This window comes from Blennius ocellaris (assembly GCF_963422515.1).
Source record: "Blennius ocellaris genome assembly, chromosome: 4".
NCBI classification, from domain to species: Eukaryota; Metazoa; Chordata; class Actinopteri; order Blenniiformes; family Blenniidae; genus Blennius; species Blennius ocellaris.
Window position 1 is genome coordinate 22,730,272 of NC_137653.1, and position 23,885 is coordinate 22,754,156.

General features: G+C 42.0%; 1 protein-coding gene across 3 annotated transcripts in view; it reads right to left on the reverse strand.

Moving 5' to 3' along the window:
• The window catches only part of foxp1b (forkhead box P1b), a gene marked incomplete at its 3' end in the record, with an annotated part of 199,229 nt that overhangs the window by 138,432 nt on the left and 36,912 nt on the right, over window positions 1-23,885 (reverse strand). For all 3 annotated transcript variants that reach the window (XM_080495079.1, XM_080495078.1, XM_080495077.1), the window contains exon 4: window positions 5,382-5,421. The remainder of the gene's footprint in view (window positions 1-5,381; window positions 5,422-23,885) is intronic.

Below are 23,885 nucleotides of genomic sequence, written 5' to 3' on the forward strand. Positions count from 1 at the left end.
GAGCTGCTGCTGCACCTTCATTCATTCACTTTGTTCTGATGACGGACGCCTGCTTCCCCCTGCGGCTCGGCGTGGGGCCGCACCATTTGCCGACGGGGCAGATTAAGATACTGAGCATATTATTAACGTGTTACATTTTCACTGCCGCCGTCAAACACAACAATCAGCTTCCATCAGGAAGAAAGATCATTTCTGGTGAAAATCACTCCCTCAGTTCAACCTTTCCAAGCCACCTGTAAGCTGCTTCACATCATGTGTTAGATAACGATCAGCTTACATGAAGTGGACGCTATGAGTCTACTTCTACTGTCGTCTGTCAACTCGCCATCGTTAACGTTTGTAGCGTGTTGTTCTGTATGCGTGGTTTCGTTAGAAAAACCAACAACAGCACACACGAGGGGCTCAACGCTGAAAACTGGGTTTTCAGCGTTTCTGCCATTGCCGCGTAAACAAAACTTTTCTGAAATGATAAACAAACACGATGCGTTTAGAACCGACACAACATATAAATGGGGCTTCAATGTGACTTAGGCGAGATTTTCTTTAAGTGCCAGCGAAACAAATCTTACTACAGACATCTCTCACCTCTTTATTTCTAACTTTTATACAGTCTGCAGAGATCTGGACTCGAGAGATTTTGACTGACGATCAGGTAGTAGAATCACTGTATGTAGCATTAATACAGGGTTTTACCGCTACTGTCAAACCACAATCATCTTGCACTTAGTCAACATCAGTCCAGTAAATGTCACTTCAGTCCTCTGATGGGTGAGCGATATCCCTCACTTAATCACTTCTATCTTCTCCACCAGCGTGTATCTGTTTCAGATTAAAGGCCTCCATTTGGAATCAGAAGCGGTTTAGCATTTTATACAAGGTCTGATTTTTCACCACGTCTGTCAAACAACAATCAGCTCACATGATGTGAACAACACGAGTCCATTAGAGCGGGCTCGCAACAAAGCGAAGCAGCTTTCTGGTGAAGATCAGGTTGTGACATCAATCCTCCCTCAGCTCTACCTTCTCCAGCAGCCGGTATCTCTTTCGGATTAAAAGCCCTCATTTCAAATTTATGTTGCATTTCGTACGAGGTGGAAGTTTCACCAACGCTACAGCTGTTCATGCTGCATGAGTTCAGACACTGTGACTTAAGAGCAAGCCTCTCTGTCGGGGGTCAACTTTGGAAAAATATTGGAAAGTGACATCAATTACTAATTCCTTCTCTATGAGCATGAGTTCTCATTCAGATTAAGGCCCTGTTTATACGACAGAAATTTCAAGTGAAAATGGAAGTTTTTTTCGGGGGGGCATGGCTCGGCTGGTAGAGTAGTCGTCTCCCAATTGGAATGTTCAATTCCCATCTCCGCCAGCCTACCTACCGAAGTGTCCTTGGGCAAGACACTGAACCCCAAACTGCCTGGGTGAATGTGGTGTGAGAGTGAGTGGGTGGTGGTGGTCGGAGGGGCCGATGGCGCAGAGTGGCAGCCTTGCTTCAGTCGGTCTGTCCCAGAGCAGCTGTGGCTACATACAGTACTTAGTTTACCACCATCCAGTATGGAGTGAATGAATATTGCAATGTAAAGTAGCTTGGAGTGTCAAGAAAAGCACTATATAAAAACTATGTATTATTATTATTATTATTATTATTATTATTATTATTACTAAACCACTCCCAAAGTGGAACATTTCAAAAACACTCACACTGTCTCTGTGGAAATGGGGAAAAATGCAATGTTTGAAAATGCCAATACTGCACATGCTCACCAATGCCGTAGTAAACAGTTCTCCTGCACATGGAAGATTAGGTGGAAATTACCAATCCAGTGTCATGACTTCCAGTCCATATTCTCCTGGAACGTGGCGGTTTTTCTAGTTTACAGTCACCTGGAATAACAATCCAATTTGGTCGTCTGTCCATACAAATGTCCGTGTACTTACCGTTGTTAATGTTTATAGTGTATCTTCCTCTGCACATGTGTGTGTGTGTGTGTTTGTGTGTGTGTGTGGTTTCATTAAAATAATTGTGCCAACTTGTGGCCTGGCATGCTAACCACATCATTTTAATTGTTTCTGCATTTTCCGTTAGAACAGACATCCTCTGCAAAACGTTGCTGTGCAAATGCGAAACTTTTCTGCAACCAAAAACCAAAACCAAAACAAAGCGTTTTCATTAAAACACTGTTGCGTTAACGGGGCCTAAAAGTCCCTTAATTAAATGTAATAATGATCTGTAAATTATTCTACATTTTAAGCTCTTGTTCGATCAGTTTGTATGAGGACGACAGCAGAGAAAGAGAACGACGCGAGTCCTCTTCCTTGCAAGCGGGCATCTCTGTCATGTCTTCCAAGCCGTAACAAAGACGATATAAGAGCATTCAGAATGATGTCATATGCTGTTATTTTGCGCTCGCACAATGTGAGCTTGTGCTCGTGCAGCGTATTGAAAAGGACATCCCCTTCGGCTGTTGTCTCATTGGGAGCCTACCTGTCACGGCGCTGATGTGACGCTCTTTGAATGCAGTGTGTACATGTGATCAGAGCGGCAGCGTGCACCCCAGATGACAAACTGACTGGGAGCGTCAAAGCGGCCCAACAAACAGGCCTGTCCTCTTGCAGACAGGAAGCTGGGAGCATCGGAGGCGCTCGCCTTGTCTCATCTGCCAGCAGCGCCCCCACACCCCCACACCCCCCACACCCCCACGCGTCACCGTGTCTGATGGCGTGCACAACTCTGCGCCGGATCACTGTTTTGATTTCAGCCTGTGTGACACATCTGTTGCTTGTCACGTTGCCTTGTCCCTCGTCTGCGAGCCAAGCTGCGACCGGGGGCAAATGCGACCGTGGTCTGCGCTTGCTCGTGTTTACAAACAGGGTCGGCGTGGTGCGCGTCGTGTTGAGGGTCACGGGGGGCCTCTGGAGGAGGTGGCCGGGTGCACCTGTGCAGCTGGTGCCACGAGCTATCAATCCTCATGGCTCGCCGCAAATGCATAAGCTGGAGAAGGTGAGTGCTCCGTATTAAAAGATGCATTATCCACTAATAAACCGGGCACGAAATCCCGAGTAAAAGTCGCAGGTAATTTCAACATTGATTGTGTATAATATAAAAGATAGAAGGCATAGATCTTGGTCACTTTAGCTTTCTTTAAGAATTCTCCTCGCTGTACACTACCTGCCAAAGATCAATTATTTCTCGGCTATGTCTAATTGAGAAAATTTGCTTCAGCTGTAAATCAAATCTGCATCGGGGGAGCGTTCCTCACAATGTGCTCTTTATGGGCTTTTAAACTACTCTGCAGGAGCATTTCACAAAACCACCAAAATCAAGACCGCTCTATGCAACACTTCCACAGCCAGCTTTAATACATGAGCGATGACCATGGCTAATTGGATCCATCCAATCCATCCATCTATGAAGAACACATGCTATATCAGCGAAAATCAAACGACACCGTCTTCCTCAGTGCAGAGCCAGCCCAGCACTAAAGACACAGAGAGGTGTTTATTAATCGGACGTTCCAGTCGCTGAAAATGGGCCCATTCAGGATTGCTTCAGTCCAACGTCCTTGTCTGTCCAATTAGTATTCAAAAGTGCTTTGTAATTACAAGTTTAGGAATCATTTGCATGCACAGTGCTGGTGTAATCATAAATCTGAGAGATGTTTTTTTTTCTTAATCCTAACTATTACTTGTGTGTGCGTGCTTTTTTTTTTTTTTTTTTTTTTTTTTTTTTTAGTTATTCAGATAGCAAAAATGGTTTAATTCAGAACTGCACTAAAAAAAATAACTGCAACAGGAGTTTGCGAGAGGACAATTTGCGTATCAAACCTCAGCCTGTTATGTAAATGCAATCCCTCTTAAGAGGGTGGGGGGAAAAAAAATGTTGAGATGGCTCATTTACATTGTCAAATGACACAACACTCACACTTTCCATTTGCTATCAAGCTGTTTGTGCAAGCGCGCATTAACCTGGGAAATGACGGAAAGTGTGCGCGCGCCACGGAAAAAAACAAAACCCGAACATCGGCCGCGAGGGTTGTGATCGAACACCGTGACCGGCGTGTCGACCGGCCCCGTCGTCAGACCACGAGATGACACGCAGCGGCGCTAGGCGCGGCGGGGGGAGGCACGCCGCTGCCGTAGCGCTCTAATATATTCAAAGAGGGATCATTTACTTAAGGCTTGCATCCAAGGATCAGTCTGGCCTTCATTAGCCTCAATCTGACACGGATGTGAACAACATGTTGGCTTGCCACATGAGCCCTGCCCCTCCCCCCAAACACTCCACCACTACCACCATCACGCTCCCTCCCGTCTCTGAGACCTGTGCGGCAAATTCCTTTGGAAATATCACAGGTTGTTAGCATTCCAGAGAGAATTTTACATGGGTGTACGCGCAGGCCTTAATTAGAGACTCTATTTGATCATTCAGCAGCTGGGCTTTATTAAAAATACGGGTTCACATCGCCTTACAGTCACCCCCGGCTCAGTGTGAAGGAGCTCGCAGAGGAGTCTATGAAAGGAGAAAATACATATTCATCACTGGGTACGTAGGGTCCCTATGTGGGGAATCTGCACCTGACAGGGCTTTATTTACCCTTGGCTTTAAATCAACATCAAATATTCCTCCTGTGATGCCCGTGTCATGATTTTGTATCATTTTAATAAGAAATCTTGATTAATGAGGGCTTGGATGTTCAATAATGGCCAATTCCAATGCCTTTTTTTTCCTATCAAACATGCAAAAATGGCTTTCATTTAACAAATACCTTATAGATGCTACCGAAAGAGAAATCTTTTCCTCACTGCTTCTCAAAGCTTCAACCTAAATGTCAGCAGAAAATGTCTGGAGCTGCGTCGACCTAAAAAGAACCAGAGAGATGTAAACTACATCCGACCAAGGTCGACAGGGACTATAAAACAAACACCGGGTTTAAGGTGAAGTCTTCTCTGCGTGAAGGTTAGCCATGTTTTGTGTTTACACTACACTGCAGGCTTTGAAATTGTTTTGCGGTGTGGAGTCTGCCCAGGGTCATTGTTTGTTTTTGACGTGTTTATACACCACACAAGGAGTAATGACTTCTCGGATAGTCTGGGGATGCGGACATGATCCGGCACACTATCTGCAATTTTCTTTACTTTTCAGGTTCAGCGTTAGAATGCCCGATGGTCAGCGCCGACGGGGACACTGTCACCGTCGGCTGCGTTCCACAGCCCTCAGAGCGATGGAAGTGCGCGGCTGTGCCGGGATAGGAGGAAATCGGTTCCCATGCGAAGCCTTTCTTATCGTCTTGTAGCGTGCAAACTAACAATCTCCATATATTACCCTTCATTGGTGAAAGTCCCAAAAAAGTGGCTGCACGACAAGTGTTTGGACTACTTACTTTGATCTCTGGCTCCACGGGACGTCACCACTGGAGGCTCCTGGATGGACCAGCAAGTAGCACAAGGGATCAGGGAGGACAGAAGAAGAGGGGGAGGAGGAGGAGGAGGAGGGGAGAATGTGGGGAGGGGGTGGTAGAAAAGAAGCAAAAGATTAAACAGTGGAAATTATTTCAAACATGAAGACACACTTTCCCACACTGACTGTTGTTCAACAACATTTGCGGTGTCACATATTGAGGTAGACGTGTCTGTGAGTGCGGTCATGAGCTAAGAACATACTGGAGATGCTTCAGTCTGACCATCACCTGAAGCTCAGTTGTGAATGAACAACACTGGAGCACACACACACACACACACACACACACACACGCACACACACATACGCACACAGTTGTTATCATGTCTTCCGGTAACCTTGCATGGACTACGACCTTGTTTACACAACTGGAACCGATCAATAGGCAACTTATGGAAAAAATGATCCTGAGGTAGAACTTCTTAAAAACGCTCCAACTCTTTGTAAACAGCAAGAAAACACCACTGTTCTGAAATGCTGCTACTGCGCATGCACACCACAGCCGTAGTAAATAGTTCTTCTGCACATGTGTGAGTAGATGGACAATAGCGCCACAACGATAGCTTGGTAGCAACTTCATCATCTGTCTACACCAGTGTCCGTGTACTTGGCATTGTTAATGTCTATAGCATATTGTTCCCTGTACACACACACACGTGTGTGGTTTCATTACAAAAAATACCAACGGTGCCAACTCATGCCCTGGCATGCCAACTACACGGTTTCAACCGTTCCTGTGTCAATGAATATTTTTTTTTCAAAACACCGCAGTAGGTCTCGGCGATTTGGCTGAAAAAAAAAGATTTTTTAAAAGAAGAATTCAAGTTTTGATTGGATTCGATATTTTTCTCAATGCACTTAAAAATTACTACAGACATCAGATATAATGTCAAAAGTGCAACTTTATTGCTGTGAGTGTCCTCAGAGTTAAATTGTGTACAAACAATCTCAAAATAAAAAGTAAATCAGGCTCCGTCATCCAACAAATTCAAGCTTTAACCTTGATTTTAGCAAAAGTGCAACAGCGATTACGGAAGCCCACAAGGAATGGTAGAATGGAACATGAGAAATGCCCAAAAACTGTAGGGAGAAAAAAAAAATACCTAGAATCTGAAAAATAAAAATCCCTTTTAGTGAGAAATTCAATTCAATCTACTTTTTGCAGTGTAAACGTGAAACTTTTCTGAAACAAAATAATGCCAATTACTCAACTGTAGTTTATTTGTGTTTGTAGCTACTTTTTCGGCTCCTGTTCGACACCAACTGAGCATGTTTTAGTCGACAATTTATACATCTTCCATTTTCTGCACTTTCACTTACTGTTTTATTGACTACATAACAGTCTTTTATTTACTCCACGCAAATACTTTTCACTTTTATACAGAGCTGCTGCTGTAGCGAGCAATCAATAGAAGGCGTTTTCCAGCACAGCGTTTACAAGTTGTCGCATTTATGACGTTTTTGGATGAAAAATCCTGGTTTGGCTGCTTTTTCAAAAACCATGTTAGACCACATGTGAGATGTTCATGAAACAAACCACAATGCAAATTTCATCATGTTACGGGGCACTTTTTGTTTGTTTTTTGAGTTTTTTGGGGGGGGTTTTAAGCTCAGATCTTTGAAACTGTGAGTTTTCATGCCAGTTGGTGCTTGCGCCTGGTGTGGTTGCTTTCATGCCAGACTCGCGGCACAATGTGACCACCACTTCAGAGCGCCTGTTTGGCACACACCGCAGCGCTCTTATTCACGCCCACCACTCTGTCCCAATTTCTTAATTACCCTACATAAAATATTAAGCAAGCAGAAATAAAGCCTGAGAGATGAGTCAGACAACATACAAACATTCACGTGCAGCTGAAGATGAGCTGTTTGTAGGTCCTAGGATATCAAAACACATTCTAGTTCAGGAGTTTATCCCCAATTTCATCTGGAGTGGGCGGACCTCTATAATAGCGCCACAGTAACATTTAATTTTCAACTTTAAAGTTTTTCTTTGTTGTGGCGCAGAGTATACGTTTTGAAAGTGTCTAAATTTGCACAAACTTCTACAATCTCAACATAAAGTTAATTTTAATGAAACCTTCAGGCACAAAACACTGTAAAAAAGCCTGAAATACTTCTATAGCTGTTGCGATATGCATGTTTTTTTTTTGTTTTTTTTTCCATTTTACAGGATATAGCCTGTAGCCCTGACCCTAACCCATAAAATCACATCTTCACCCTTACAAATGTAGATTTTCCCCTCATAAGGTAGGATAGACCCTTTTTAAGTGTAATGCACTCACAGTTTTTAAGCCAAAGAAAGAGCTGTGATTCCTTCATGGGACTGGGATAAACTTGGGTCCATTTCCATCAGATTCACTTTAACAGTAACTACTACTCATCTAACCCTATAACCTTAAACCTTCACCTCACTTTGACCTAAAACATGTCTTTATATAAATGTTTGAATATTTTCCCCCCCATGAAACCAGATTAATTCCCGCAGAATTCAGACTCCATTAACAGATCATGTTCCCACAATGTAGGTAAAACAGACCCGCACACATGCGCAACTCTGCGTTAAGTATGAGTGGGAAAGCGGAGGGACACGAAACAGGTCACTTTCAAATTAATATTCATTATGGCAGAATTAAATAGGTGTCCCAGAGCCCGCCGCCTCCCTTCAGATATCTGTGGATACATATTTAGCATCTAAAACAGGAACTCCCTTGATTAAACAAATAATGACACATTCCAAAAAAAAACTGTAACTGAGACCAAATTAATTTGCTCTAATTGCATTTAAACACTGCTCCTCCCTAACCCCAGATCGAGTATTTTTTTTTAATTACTGCCTTCTGAAGTCTGAATCCCGCCAGTGTTGATGGGGAAAATATAAATAGGTTATATTTTACAGCTCGTGCTGGATGTTTTTGTTCATTAGAAATGACTGGAGCTTTCGTTTAGTGGAGCTTTGAGAAACGAAAGGAGACATTTGGACAAGGGGAACATGATCAATTCCTCCAAATTAGAGACCATTTTGAAAAGAAGATAAAAAACTGATACAACAAATGAAATAATAGAGATATTTCAAAAAGCACACAAAGGGAAAATTTTTTTGACTAGTTTCGGCTCTCTAGAAAGGTTTAATGTTACACAGAAATAGTTCATCTCTCTATATTCAAGAGAAATGGGAAAAGGAGCTTGGGGAACACAACTCCGAGGAGGAATGGGCTGTTGTGTGCAAAACACAGTGCACGTCCACGAGCTCCACGACTTGGAGAAAAAACATAACTGGAGAAATCTGATTAGATATTTTATCACTCCTAAAACCAAGAAGGGAAAGATCTCAAAGGGATAGATCATATGGACTGACGGATGTGGACCACACACATATATACTGGTTTTTCCCAAACATCAGCCAATATTGGGAGAAAATATGGCAAATGTTAAATATAATACTAGGATATCAGATAACACATAACAGATGAGATAGAAGATCAATATGTAACTAAAATACTGTTGACGGTAAGTAAAAAGTCAATCACTACAGCACTACTACGACCCCGACTGTGGAGAAGTGGGCCTGCACTGTGGCGGAGATACATGTAATTGAGAGACTTACACATAAACTGAGACAGCAAAAGGGGGGAAAATTGACAAATTACAGAAGACGGGAAGAGGACGACACCACCATCACCTCTACTGGACAACAAGGACTTGAATCATTGTAAAACCGAATACTTAGATATGTATATGTGCTACACCCAACCATCAAAATTGTTAATAAAAAAAAAAGAAAAATCTGAAGAAGAAAAAAAAGAACCGACTGGAGCTTCTCTGAACTGTGTTGCTCATGCCCGGTCACAGCTGAGCTCTGTCATTAGGTCCCGCTGCCCCGCTGCCCTCTTCGCCTCAGCGCCGGGAAGAAACGGCTAAATGTGTTTCCTGAAAGGGAAGAGAGGTGGAAAAAAAAAAAAAAAAAGGAAAAGCCCATCCTGCCCCGAGAATCACCGCCGTCCCGCCTGAGCCCGCCGCCACTGGCCTTTCTGCAGAGACAGCAAAAGTTCCCCGAGAGAGGAGCGTCTGCCAACTCAAACAGGGCTGGCTCCGCTCTCTGCGGGCCGCCCGGCCGCCCAGTGTGGGCCCGCGCCGGGCTTCCTGAGGGCTCGCTGCAGCTGGAGGACTTTGAATAAAGGTAACGCCAATGTCACTGCTACTGTAAACTTGCTTGCTCGCTCCTGTCAGCAGGACGTTCCCAATCAAAGCAGAAACAACCCCACCTAAAACACAACGCATTGTTTTTTTTGTTCCCTTTCCACCGGCCCCCAAGTCCAAACACTTCCCACGACTTACAATGAGAGCGGAGAGGCGAGAGGGCAGCCGCTGTTCCCTGATCCAGCCAAACAAAATGCCAGGAGACCGAGGAGTGACATTCAGCTTTGGGGGGGGGGGGTTTAAAAACACGAGCAATTTGAAAATGATTAGAGCCTTATTTTCCTGTTGAGCGCCTGACACACGAGAGGAAACCAGAACAATCAAGTCAACTCACTTTTTTTTTTTTTTTTGTTCCTGCTGAATTTAGAAACACTAATTAGTTTTGCTCTCGTAAAGCCAACCTGAAAACGACCAATTAGAAAGTGAAAATGAGGAAACAAGAGTCTCGTCATTGGCGCTGGCTCGGTCCCCGACGCGCAGCCTCGCCGGGATGACTTTCAACGCAAACTCTACGCGACTGACGTGTCGCCCGCTGAACTGGATGTCCCGTAGACGCTCTCTGCTTGGATAGAGGGGAACGATTACAGATCTGTATGGCCACATCAAACCCAGGCCGGGCCGTCTGACGTCTGACGCTCCGGCGCGAGGGGAGGAAACAGCCCACCAGGCTGACCGCAGCGGCAGCTGCGTTCAGCTGCGGACCAACCAGAACCAAAAGGCCGCCCCCTCACAGGTGCCGTATGTCCAGAAATGTACCCTTTCAAGTGTGCTGTGGGTGATTCAGGGCTTTCCTGAAATATGGCTCACGCAGAGCCCCCATTTACCGGGGAAAAGTGAGTGTTAAAACTTGCGAAAATTATCTGCTGGAATTTCATGGCGATTCCCTCGAGCGGACAGCGGCGGGCGTTTCATCACTGTCGGGCCGAAGACGGATGGGCTGTCAGTGGCTACCCCCCTGTCCACCATCCAGCTCCTGGGCTGGGAAGTGGCTAAAAAAGGCCCGGGCAACGCTACCCAGGCCTGCGCTTTTTTTTTCTTTTTTTTCTTTTTTTACGGGGAGCAATTCTCAGATGCCAGATCGCTGCCAACGTCCTTGCAGCCAATGGCAGAAAGGCCAGTAAGTTCACATTAACTGCAGAGTGTAACTGCACTGAACATCTGCTCATGAATGAGAGCGCTGCCCACTAACTCAGCGAGTTGAAGCCCACTGATGAAAAATTCAACGCTCTCCTCGCTGGCACGCTTGTTTTGCACTATTCTCCTGAGCCCCCAGAATTATATTAAGAGAATTTCAGCACGGCCTGGTGTATCTGAGAGAACAGCTGGCACTGAAAAGGGATCTGCCGCTCGCAGAGAGCTCGGGGACTTCACACGGGATCTGCCTTCTCCTACAACATTTGTCCTTGAAGGGGGGGAAGAAAAAAAAAAAGAGTTGGTGTCAAGCACCCAGGTAATAATAAGGAAAAAGCAGAGGCTACATTTAGCTGATTACACAACGTGTGCTACTAGACATGAATCGATAGGGAGAGGAGAGGGAAAGCGGAGGGGCAGTGGTGACAATAAGTAGCTCCCCCTGGAGACCCATCCACCGCACCTCTCCTTTGTTTAGCTCATTAGACTGTTAACTAGGTAGAATCTGCCCCCAACCCTGCAATATGGACTTAGGCTAATCAGAAACAGAAGCAGGCCTGTTCGGGGGGGGTCAACCACATCAAAGACTTTGGAAAGTATGAAGGCAGGCCCGTCGTCCTGACCTTCAATTGCAGCAATTATGTGCCTCATAGTTTTCTGACATCACTGCAGAGACGAAAGGGGAGAAAAAGTATCACGGCACCACGGTGTAAACTAAACTGAGAATATCTGTGGCACGAGGTGACACGGTCTTTCCTCTGAAGATGATGAAACGGCTTTAAGGAAGTGATGACTGCTCGCAAACACTAAGAATAAAAGATTACCAAACACAGTAATTTCACTTCTGTCTTTTTTGGAAATACAGTTGACAGATTTCTAGATGTCAGCACACAACACTGACTGAGTGACTCAAACCATGTCGGTTTAATCCCCATCTCAGTTTCACATTTTGGCAAAAAGGGACAGCTTTTTAACAAAAGTGCAACTTTCTAGAAACGCCCGGGCTCTGTCTCGGTGTAGACGGCGGAAATGCTGCAACCGCGCATGCCCACCACGGCCACAGTAAATAGTTCTTCTGCACATGTGAGTAGCTGGACAATAACAACGATGGCGGCCTCCAGAGTGTCACGACTCCCAGGACATATTCTCCTGGGACTTGGTGGTTTTATAGTCGAGAGTCACCCCAGATGAGCAATACAACTCTGCTGTCTGTCCATACAAATGTCTGTGTTCTCACCATTATTCAAGATTAAATATATGGTTCTCCGAGCACTGGTGTCTCTACAAAAAAGAAAGAAAAAACAGCACCCACTAGGGGCCATGAAAGCTACATCTTTGTCAGTGTTTCTGCCGTTGCCGTGCAAACGGGCATCATTTTCATTACATTGCGGTGTACTAAATCAAAAGCAATGCATTTTCACTTAAAATGTTGTCACGCCTTTTTGGACTCTATGCAAAGAGAGGACAGGTTTTTCATGGAAATCATGTTAAACTAAAAAAAAAATACAATAAAAGGATCTGGAAATATGATCTCGCCATTGAAAAGCGAGAGGATGTCTGGAGAGAAGCTCATTTAGCCGCTGACAAATGACGGCACTTTGTCTTCCTGACAAGATCCCTCCTCCATCAAATGTCCGACTTCACATGGAAATAGGAAATCGCACATTATCACACTGACAAACAATTACAACCCGTGTCATTAGCGGCTACCCCGGGCCCGGAACCATTAGCGAAAGCACAATGTTGCACGCCGCGCTCGCCATTGGCAGGAACACAGGGCGTAGATGAAAAGGCGCTGATAAATCAATCACGGCACAAACAACCTGATGCTCCGGAGTTTGGACGGTCTGAGCGGTGTGGATGAGTACCGGGGGGGGTGATAAATAAATCACAAAATAATCTCAGACAATCAAAAGTTGTGAATAGAGATTTATGTGCCGGCTTTATATTAAAAGTCAACACTTTAACAGAGTTTTTCTTAATCAGATACGGGGCATTAGTATCTTTTTTAATACGTCTCACGGTGTCAGGCGGCAAATGAAAACGCTCGCCCGGGTAAATATGACTGCTTACTTCTAACACAAACATTGTTGACACCTAATGTAATTTCAGCGGGACATTCGACTGAAGGCACACCGGGGGTAATATAATGCTCTTAATGAGAATCCCTTCCAGCTTCAGACCTTGGCGAGATAGCCGTAATAATGCATGGCTTCTCGTTTTTAATAAAATAATTGTTACAGTTATTAAAGATGAATCTCATCACAGTCGAGATGACAAAATAATTCATTACCAAAACCCGGGCTTTAAATAGCTGCAAATTAAGAAGCACCAACCCCCACTCTACTGCACCCGCCCTTTGAAAATACACTTCCAGATAAATGGGTTCCTGGTTTCATATAAATATTGGATCCATGCTGCCCTTGAAAGGAGAGGAATACTGCAAACGTCATAAATAAAAGTTCGCAAATGCACAATGAATTGAACGTTCTTTGGTCACAATGCAGTCACACCTAACCTCCCACGACGTGTTGAGAAAGAGCTGCGGATCCACTTCCTCCCTGATCTCTGATCAGCTCAAACGTTACAGTGAAGACAAAACACTCACCAGCAATCAAAAGCAAAAAGCAGATTATAAAGTTAAACTGTGATGAAAATAAATTCACCAAACCACCTGAAAACTTTCTTATCAAGCGTGATACATTTATTTACATCGTGTTTACAATGTCACTTTATATTGTGATACGGGTTCACATTCTATTTTTAGGAATTTCCTCAGCCTACAGTGACATTTTCCAAATAAAGCAGGATACATTTTTCTGTTATTGCATTTATATTAGGGCATAACACCAATCAAATCATGTCCTAATGAAGTTTAGCAATGAGTTTACAATAATTGTATACTGCAATAGAAAACTTTCTCTTGAGATAAGGTCAAAGTTTGAATGATGCATTTCATCTTTAATATCTCCGGTAATATTAAATTAGAATTATTAGTTAGATAAACTGCTGAAATTGATATGTATTTATAGAAAAGCTAGTTTATCATTGTAAAATGCAATTTAGCATAATTGTTTTCATTCTTAATTTGTCAAAACACAAATAATAAAGACAACAAAATAGAAAGATTATATACACTAACACACACACACACACACACACACACACACACACACACACACACACACACACACACACACACACACACACACACACACACCTACATACAAACTCCTTGTAAATAGATATAAATAAATAAATAAATAAATAAATAAATAAATATATTGTATGAATATTTCTTTGAAATAACAAGTTATTAGGTTAAAAAGGGAAATTATTCTTAACTTCTTAACTGGTCTCATGTTGTGTTGTGATGACATATCTAGATTCAATATTGTGGCGTTATTTTAAAGCAATTATTCATAACCAACATGAAGTTTCTTTTCAAATACATTTTCATGTGCCATTATGACTAAAGTTTTTAAATATAATGGTTATAACAAGATAAAGTATGACAAAACTAAGACATTACATTTTGAGATATAATGTGTACTGTTTCACATTATAATGCCATCAACTGTTCTACTTTTCTATGATCAATGAAACACTGTAAGAATGACGTCACATTATACATTTCATTTGGACGTTATAAGGTTTTTTTACAGATTGTCTTTGTGTTAACTTGTAACATGACATCATTTATTGACAATAATACATAATGTGTAACCAAGTTGGAGAAGTCACATAAATGCAGCTTTTTGAACTCTCTGCTGTGCCAGGATTTCACTTATATATATATATATATATATATATATATATAAATGTAAATAATCCTACAGGTTATAGTGTTCAAAGATAAAGTGGGGTGCCACCTTATGAATCCATTTTCAACCTATAGCTGTAGCACAATGAGGGACGCTTACTCTTATCTATTTATAAATGGGATTATGTGTAATTTATTCTTCTATTTTTCTCTATATTGGTGTGCAAAGTAAATCAATTTAGTGATAAGTAATGTTATTGATGAATTATCATTCGAATGGTTTGATATCAGCCAGTATCAGAATTACAAACTATGTCAAAATAGGACCGAAAGCATTTTGTTTTACATGTGCAGATCAATTAAATACACATATTTAAATACAGAAGACACATGGGTGGTGTAGTATGTAAATGTAAAATGTAGCAATAAAAGTGCAGATATCACATCAGCAGGAGCACAAAGGGTTCAAAAATAATTTGCATATTGAATGTAGGAGGGGAAAAAGGTGAAATTGTGCATACTTAATTTTTTTTTAACCCAATACTGAATTTATATATAATAAACCAGAAGAAAATACTATTGAGTCAGAACTTTTCAAAACTTTATTCAATTCGTGGCCTTGAATATTTGATCAAACTCAACATTTTTTGAAAATGTTAGAAAATAATTCAGACATAAAAACTGTTGCATTATCCTTGTTATGACAAACTATTCCTGGCATCATGGTTTTGAGGTGAGTTTGATAGCAACAAGTTAGCCGGCTTTCTTGGCAGCATCACCAATCTTAGGGGTGGCGGTATAAACAGTATACGGTACAAACTGTATGGATTTGGGCCACGGTACAGATTTTGACTATACCGGCCTGCCGCAATAGAGCGTGTTGATGATGTCATCAAGCAGAGCCTGTTTTTGGTCAAAAGCAGAGCAAACTGCAAGCTGCTTGACAGTCCTTAGTGATGCATCGCGTAACTCCGATCCGTGCTACGTGCTATATGCTCCATGCTAACGGGCTTCGGGGCTCACGCAGTAGCGATGCTACATGCTCAACATGATTAGAATATGACATTTCAACAAACCAAGTCAACAAATCAACCGGTGAGCGCAAAGCGGCAAATGTAAACAACAACAGAGGGTTCACGAACGATGAAGTAATGAAATACCGTGGGCAAGTCGATCATGACAGAAAGAATGAGTGGTGGGTGCAATGATCTTACAGATGCCATGACTGTTTGTTTAAATAAGTTTTGCACAATATATGTCTTTAAAATGGCACTCTATACTTTTTTGAAATGTGTTTATTCTGTTGAAATGTATCTGGGATGTGAGCATGTTCACACACACACACACACACACAAATATATATATAGATACATACAGACATATATATACATACATACATACATACATTTATACATACACACATACACACACACATATATATATATATATATATATCTCCACACACCATAGGCCATATCGCTCAGCCCTAATGGATATCTCAGCTCAGATCTCAATGTTGCCTTGTGTCCACTACTACTAAGAAATAAAAAAAACAACAGGTTTTCTCAGTGGTCTGGCCAGATGGGAGCCTCTTGTGACCCAGTTTTGGCCCACAGGCCTTACGTTTATTTAGTTTATTGCCCTGATGACACATAGCTGCCCATTAAAAACTCTCCTTAATACAAGCTGATAAATTAACAGCCCGATATCGTTTTACAATTGACTGTTTTTAAAGACACATATAGCCCTCTGCTAACACAACAACACCGATCTGCTGCTGCCTACATGATGTTGCACATATTCCGTTGCTCTCGTTTTGGATGGCACCTCCATGTGTGAAACGCTGAAAGCGTTGGAACACAAACTTCCACTGGTCCCCCCCCCTTCCTCTCTCACCCCCTTCCTGTTCACAGCTCTCCTCTAGTGTTATTTATGTATTCAAAAGAGATAATTTACAGTGATGGCATGGAAACTTCCCAGCATGCCTTTTAACCTGTCGTTTTTCACTCTCTCCGCAGCAGGATGTCCAGAGGAAATGCTTTATTAAGATCCTGCCGACATGAAGAGCCGCTGTGACTTACTGGTGCATTACTGTCTAAAAGGCAAAGTTATTTAGACCAATAAAAGGCTAATATATTGTTGGAGTGGAATTACACAGAAGTTATCTCTGCCTTAATAACATCACCGCAACCCCTGATGTTGTTTAGATCAATAAAGCCCATTAAAGTACAGACCTCGAGCGCAGATAAGGCTGCACTGCCACAGCGAAATACTGCGCGCCAGCCCCTGACGGAGCAGAGGTCTTTCTCCGACGCGCAAAAAAGTGGGAAAAATGTGGTGAAGATGGGGAAAAAAAGACAAAGGAAAAAAAAAAACCACTCCAAACGTAATACCATAAAACCCCTTCAATTGAATGAAGGTCATTGTCTGCCTGCTGGAGCCTCCTGGTCTCCTGATAAACAAGGAGAAAGATGCTAATGGGTTTCAGATACGGGTCAGATGAGGTAAAGAAAAGCAGGCAGATGTCAAAGAAAAGGTGAACGCTCTGCTGGAGTCAGGCCCCGTTTACTAGACAACGTTTGCAAGTGCAAAGGCAAAATGTTCGTTGCGTTTTATTGGTCGGAGTGCTCGGAGTCAGTTAAAATACAACTTTTCGAAAACGGCTCCAAAGGTGGAAGATGCTCTGATGCCTTCACCATATTCTCCTGGGACTTGGTAGTTTGATAGTGGAGCAATCAAACTGTGTCATCTGTCCGTTCAAATGTCCACGTGCTCCTCATTGTTAATGATCACAGCTTATTATTCTCTGTGTGTAGTTTCATTACAAAACCAAACAGCGCCCACTAGTGGGCAAACCTGAAAACTGCATGATTTTCAGCAGTTTTCTGCTTGTCTCAGAAGACGTTAATGTAAACCTTCAGTGTGATGAATTCAAGCCACCTGTCATGAGCCAAACAAGGTTTCCATGAATCGTCCTCCATCTTCAAAGTGTCCACCAGGTGATGCACGAAATCATCCGAGACCCTGCTGCTGCTGTCACCACTGGTCACCGCGACCCTGAATGCTCCCTACAGACTCTGCCCCCTCCTCATGACAATAATCGGTGTGTGTGTGTGTGTGTGTGTGTGTGTGTGTAGGTTTAACATGCACTCTTCACTGCAGTACACAGAGACACCACAGGAAACCACAGGAAGCGGAGTTATGACGCTATCTCTATAAGCACACGAAATGACAAACACTCGTTATTTTTTAAGTACAACATGTCCCCTATGGTTCGTACATTGTCAATAGGAAGTTTACGCACACGCACACACGCACACAGCTGCTCAGGTGGGGGAGCTCCAGTGGTGAAAATGTAAACATGTATAAAGAGGAAGGTAAAAAAAAAAAGAGAGAGAGAGAAACCTTATCAAGTGTTTCCACTGCTTTTCGCACCACCTCACCACAGTGTGTACCTCAGCAGACCACTCTTTGTGTATTCTCTAACTTTCTGGAGACTCTCCCACAAGCGTTTCCATTTTTCATCTCAACATGTTGCTGCTTTGCAAAGAAAATTTCTTGACAAATGAGGAATTCCTACTGGGCTCACCTCGTGATAATACAGTCAAACTATAATGACTTTTTAGCAGACAACAACACTAAACACTAAAAGATCACAGAGCATGGAAAAGCTTACAGGTTTGAACAAAAACTGATAAATTAGTGGGAAAGCTAAACTTCCTGCAGCAGCGTGACAAATCTAGGGGGTGTGGGTGTGTGTGTGTGTGTGTGTGTGTGTGGGGGGGGTGCTTTCATAGCACTTCTATTTATAGGAAAGAAATTATGATATAAGGAGGTAATCAGAAGGTAAAATGATTGATTATTTACTAACACGTTCACTCCTTTTTAGAACAGAATCTATTTTAAGTGTGATAGTGACAAATTAAAATGTAAAAAAATAAGCTTTAGCTCTGGGGTGTCAAACATTTTAATTGCGGGGTCATTCAGTCCAATTTTATCTTCAGTGGGCGAGACTGGTAAAATGTGAAAATGTCAATATTTTAATACCACAGACAATTACTACAACCTCAAAATGAAGCCACTTTTGATCAAACTTTCTGATGCAAAATGCAATGAAATGTCAAAACAAAACAAAACAAAACAAAAAACGTCTCCTCTCGATGTTACAAACTCGTCCTGACAGGACGGCCAATATCTCGGTCCAGGTCTTAGTGTTGTGTTCACTTGAATTTCCCTCTGGATTAATTCCAAAAATCTGTTTTCTTTGATAGTTTGAACTTTTGCTTGTTGGCTTGGGGTTGCCGGATTGCCGGGATTTAAGTTTAACACCCCTGCTTTAGTGCAAATGTGAAGGTGTAAAACAAATAGCTATATCAAAACCTTTATACAAGGAAAAGTAGATGAATCCATTCTAAAGTTTTGTTTTTTGGAGGGAAATGTGGCCGTTTGTGAACTGTACCCCACATCGCCCTAAATCATCAATGTCACTGTATCAACATGCAATAGACACAAAACCACTGCCTGAACTGTGATAAATCATGTTTCCATGGCGCGTCTATTCATGCCAATTCAAAATAACAGACTTTTAATAATGAAATAATAATGTGAATGATTCAGAAAACCTCTGCCTCTCACTATGACGACAGTGTAAATTAGGGCAAAGAGAAAAAAGCACTGTTATTTGTAAAAACATAGACATTAATGTCATTTAGAGGAAATCATATCATTATCACAATATTCAGTGACAATCTTGCATTCTCAACTAATGTGCTTAAAACATAATTTACAATGATTACAAACACTATGAACAAAGCATGAATGCACAGCGCATGAAAACATAATTTAGTACAGTTCAATCAGTCTTTACAATAAGGACATTATACATAGGCTTTTGATATCACAATGATAATAAATGTAGAAATAAACTGTGCAGACATAGACCCTGCTTACCCAACGGGTCAAGTGAAAGTGCATCGTTTTTATTTCAGAAAGGTTTTGCGATGACACAGCCAACGTTTTGATGTCTATTTACACGGAAATGGCAGAAACACTGAAAATGATGCGCTAAATGAGTTGAAAATGAGTTAACATGGCAGGCCATCTACTGAGCATGTGCAGAAGAAATGTTTGTTATGGCTGTGGTGTAGATGTACAGTAGCACTTTTTCAAAAAATCATTTTCCTTCAACCTCAGAGAAATGGTGCGGTTTTTTTTTCTCAAAAAGTTGTGTTATCCATGGAGACGAAGTTGTAATGTTTTCAAAAAGATCCAAAACGTCGAGGCGTAAACGGGGCTTTAGCAGTAGCCGTTTATTAGTCCACTTGTTGTTTCCGAGCGTGTATCTCGGGTCCAGCGTGGGATTTAAGTAATAATCAGCTATTTTTGAGATTATTGAAAAGTCCATGACAGTGAACACGGGACAGAAGGTCCATCACAGCATAATGTGAATAAGAACTTATCAGGTAGGACAATGTGATCTTGCCCCGCAATAAATACACTGCAAGCCAAAAAGAAAAAAAAAAATGCAAGAAAGATGAGGAAGAGAAAGGACATACAAGAGAGAGTGAATCTTCCAGCAACAAGCCAAAGCATAAATAAAGTGTGGCACATCTTTTACCTTCTTCAATTATCTGCCTTTTGACATGCAAGCTGAGCGCAGTGTAATTAACATCTCAGGAGATAATGGGGTCGCTACTCACTGATCAATCTCCCACATATATTATCTGCCTTTTACCAATCCCACCGCCTGTTATTCCAGGAAGGAGATATTCTGCAGCAGGTTTTTTTCCCCCCGTTTTGGGTGGGGGCATTTAATAAAACTCTGGTAATAGGCCTAATGACTCATCCAATTGAGCTCATCTTCCAAAACATCAATTAGGCGAAGACCCGACTCACACGGGGGGCATTGTCTATCACGGTAAATAGCAAATCTTTTCCGATTCATGCCAGAGGTAACCGCGCTGTCATCGTCAATTACAGGCAGCATCACAAACAAAGAAATAATAGAATTAAAGCATGTTGATGCTTGGTGACCGCGCCCTCGGTGCCTTCAGCCAAAACTGGTGCCGTGACCAAAAAAAAATATACACAATGTGGTAATTTTCTCCTCTCATTCGTTTATTGTTGAGCTCATTAACTTGTGAGCTGAAACACTGTTTGAGGTCCATGTTTCTTTAAAACAATAAATCTAATTTATTGAAAAATCTCAACACGTGGAAAATGAAGAATACATTAGCTGGAAAGTGATATCAGTAGTCTCCTATTATCATTACATCTAGTCAATTTAAAACATCTGCATATCCCAGCCAAACCTGGGTTATAATGCAGGTCCAATGGTAAACCTGGTGAGGTTACTGCAGCTGGTGCCAACATGTTCACATTTTAAATGCATGTGACTGCTATGATAACGCAGTTACAGAGTTGTCAGACATAAGGCCCACGAGAGGCTACATTCCTGCCTGCCAAACCATAAAGAAAATTGTTAACATTTCAAACAAATTTAGAGGAGCAAACAACACGGAGACCCAAGCTGAGCTACTGATGCTGATGCCATGAAAGCTGGCAAACTAGCATGAGCCTCAAAGTCATGCGTTTGTAAAAATGCGCATTATGTAACAGCTGTAGAAGTTTTTTTTCACATTTTAATGCATTTTACAGCTGAAAGTTTTATTGAAATGGCTAAATGTTGACTTTTGGTAGTAAATAATTCGTTTCGCAAAAATATAGACATTTCCATTACGTATACTCTGCACCACAACAAAGAAATATTTACAGTTTAAAGCTTATTATGGCATTATTTTACCAGTCTGGCCCACTAAAGATGAACATGAGTTTTACTCCCTTGCAGTAAAGTGTGGGTTTTTTTGCATTTATTTGGAAATGTAATTCATAATTCAATTCATTCATCGCACAATACCACATACAGGATAAATAGTGTCCTGCATCGTTAATGTGTGTGTGTGTGTGTATATTATATATATATATATATATATATATGTATATATATATATAGTCGTTTATCTGGCAATCGTGTGTTTTGGAATCGTTTAACTGGAATCGCCTATCTGGGAGGAAACCGTGGCTTCTCCTCTGTCCACACGTCATGTTGATCTGTGCTCTTTTTCAAGCTCCTCCCACTTCTGTCGGTTAGCCAGTCAGCCAGCCAGTCACTCCCGTCAGGGGACGGGGCGTCACTAAATCAGCCAGCTCCTGCGATGGACCCGATAGGATCAACGCACGGGGGAGGGACGGACGCACAAACACATCAACTATAAATCTCAGGGCTGATATGAGGTTTGTTCAAAGGCATCTGGCAAATAGCCTGAGGGAGAAGGACTGTGCAGCGAGTGCAGGGGGGAGCCGGTGGGAGGTGTGTCACTGCTGTACTTCAGAAAGGCTGTGACAAGCCGAGATTGTTGGTTTGAAGGGAGATGAGAGATAAGTAATGTAACACAACAAGTTCACAGTTGTTGGGGGTTTTTTTTTGGTTTTTTAACATGCTGCTGGCACAGTAGATCTTAGAAGTGTGCAAGATTTATTTGAATCCACTACAAATAGTTGATGTTTTAGATGGAGATCAAGTATTCAATGAATTTGAAATACTGTTGTGTTTTCATATGTAAAATACCTGTTACGTAATGGCAATCATTGTCTTACTGCAGAGCTGTAAACGGCTTGATAGCTTTTCTACTACAGATATATTGGCGTGAAAATCTCACTTAATTATGACCAAAACCAATAAAATTTGTGAAAATGTACTGGGAATACTTAAAAGATCCTGTAAAACATGGGTGTGCGTTGTGTCCACTACCATTATGAAATTTATTTGTAAAGCAATCTATATTTTCTTTGAAATGTTTACCCTGTGCTTGGCTGATGTTTGACGCCCCCGTTTTACACTTTGTGCTGGTAGAATAAGTAAAACCACATCTCAGTAATGACTATAGCCGTCTCATGATTGCGCCGCTCAGATTCATAAATCATACATGAAATATTGGAGTTGAGTTGTGTCAATGTATCAATTTCACAGGAAATAAAAGATTTGGAAAGCTTGTTTAAAGAAATAAATCAACTCTCCACTGCTTCTCAATAAGCTCGCAGACTCAATCAAATGTTAAAGGAGGGATCCAGACAGACACTTTCATGAAAATTAAAGTCTTGGCCCCCCCCCCCGCCAAAAAAAAAAAGTACACGTAAAACAACTGCTGCTGTGGGGATTGCTACAAGCTGTACGTTTTGAGTGCATTATTAACGCAGAACTGCCCGGACACGTGGGGCCTGTTTTACAGTCTCGGCTTTACCAGATGTGTGTTTTATGTGGCAGGTTCTCCAGAGTTTAGATCCCGCTGTCCGCATAGATGGGCCGTGAGGCAGGTCGTTAAAAAAAATCCTGCCTTTGAAACTCTGGGCGGATTAATGGCAACATGACAGCCAGCGCGCAGAGATCAGAACGACTCACCTTTCCAGGACGCTCGCATGCGAACCATTTGGCAAGGCACCAGATGAAAGGTGGCTAGCGGCGGGGCGTGATTGAGTGAGAAAGTTCAGTTTTAATTTCATTAGTGGAGACTGTGGGTATTTCCTCTTGGGTGGCTTGATTTAATCTTGCGCACACTTGCAGCTTCAAAATGAGCCGTTTACTGTAATGCGAATGCCGTGTTGCAGGGTGATGACAATGGTAATTGTGCCCAGACCACGGTGTACAGTGTAATTATCAGGATTTACAAACCCCACCCCCTCCTCCACCTCCTGCTTTACAAGGTGGAATTCCTGGAAGAGTACCTGCACATTCACTTTATTGACTCACCTCTTTTTTTGACATTTCTTTTCCATTTCCTCAACACATCCGGATTCACAAAAGACTAAAGAAACAATGAACACAACTCTAATTGGCCTTTGTGGGAACACCAGTTAATCATCTTGATCATTCAGTGGCAGACATGGAATCCTTCATATCATCACTATGAGAATAAATTTGTCAAATGTACAGTTGTTGTGTGTTTTATGTCTAAAACAACCTATACTAACATTTACAAACCAAAACAAAGGCTGACACGGGTTCAGAGAAACAAATTGAGCCTCAGCTTAAAATACTACTAAAATCAAACCAAACGTTCCTCCATGCATGAAAGACAAGTGTCATTCCCTCCATCCATCTCATGCTCTTCATCCCCTAAATGCAGATGTGCATCGTCCTCTTAGCAAACAAGCTACATTACTGCTCTTTGCTTATTATTTTTATCGACACAGTGTGTGTATACATCTTTTCCAGTGCTTGCGAAATCCACCTACAACAACAAATTTGCAGCAAAAATCCACAATAATCGAAGTTTG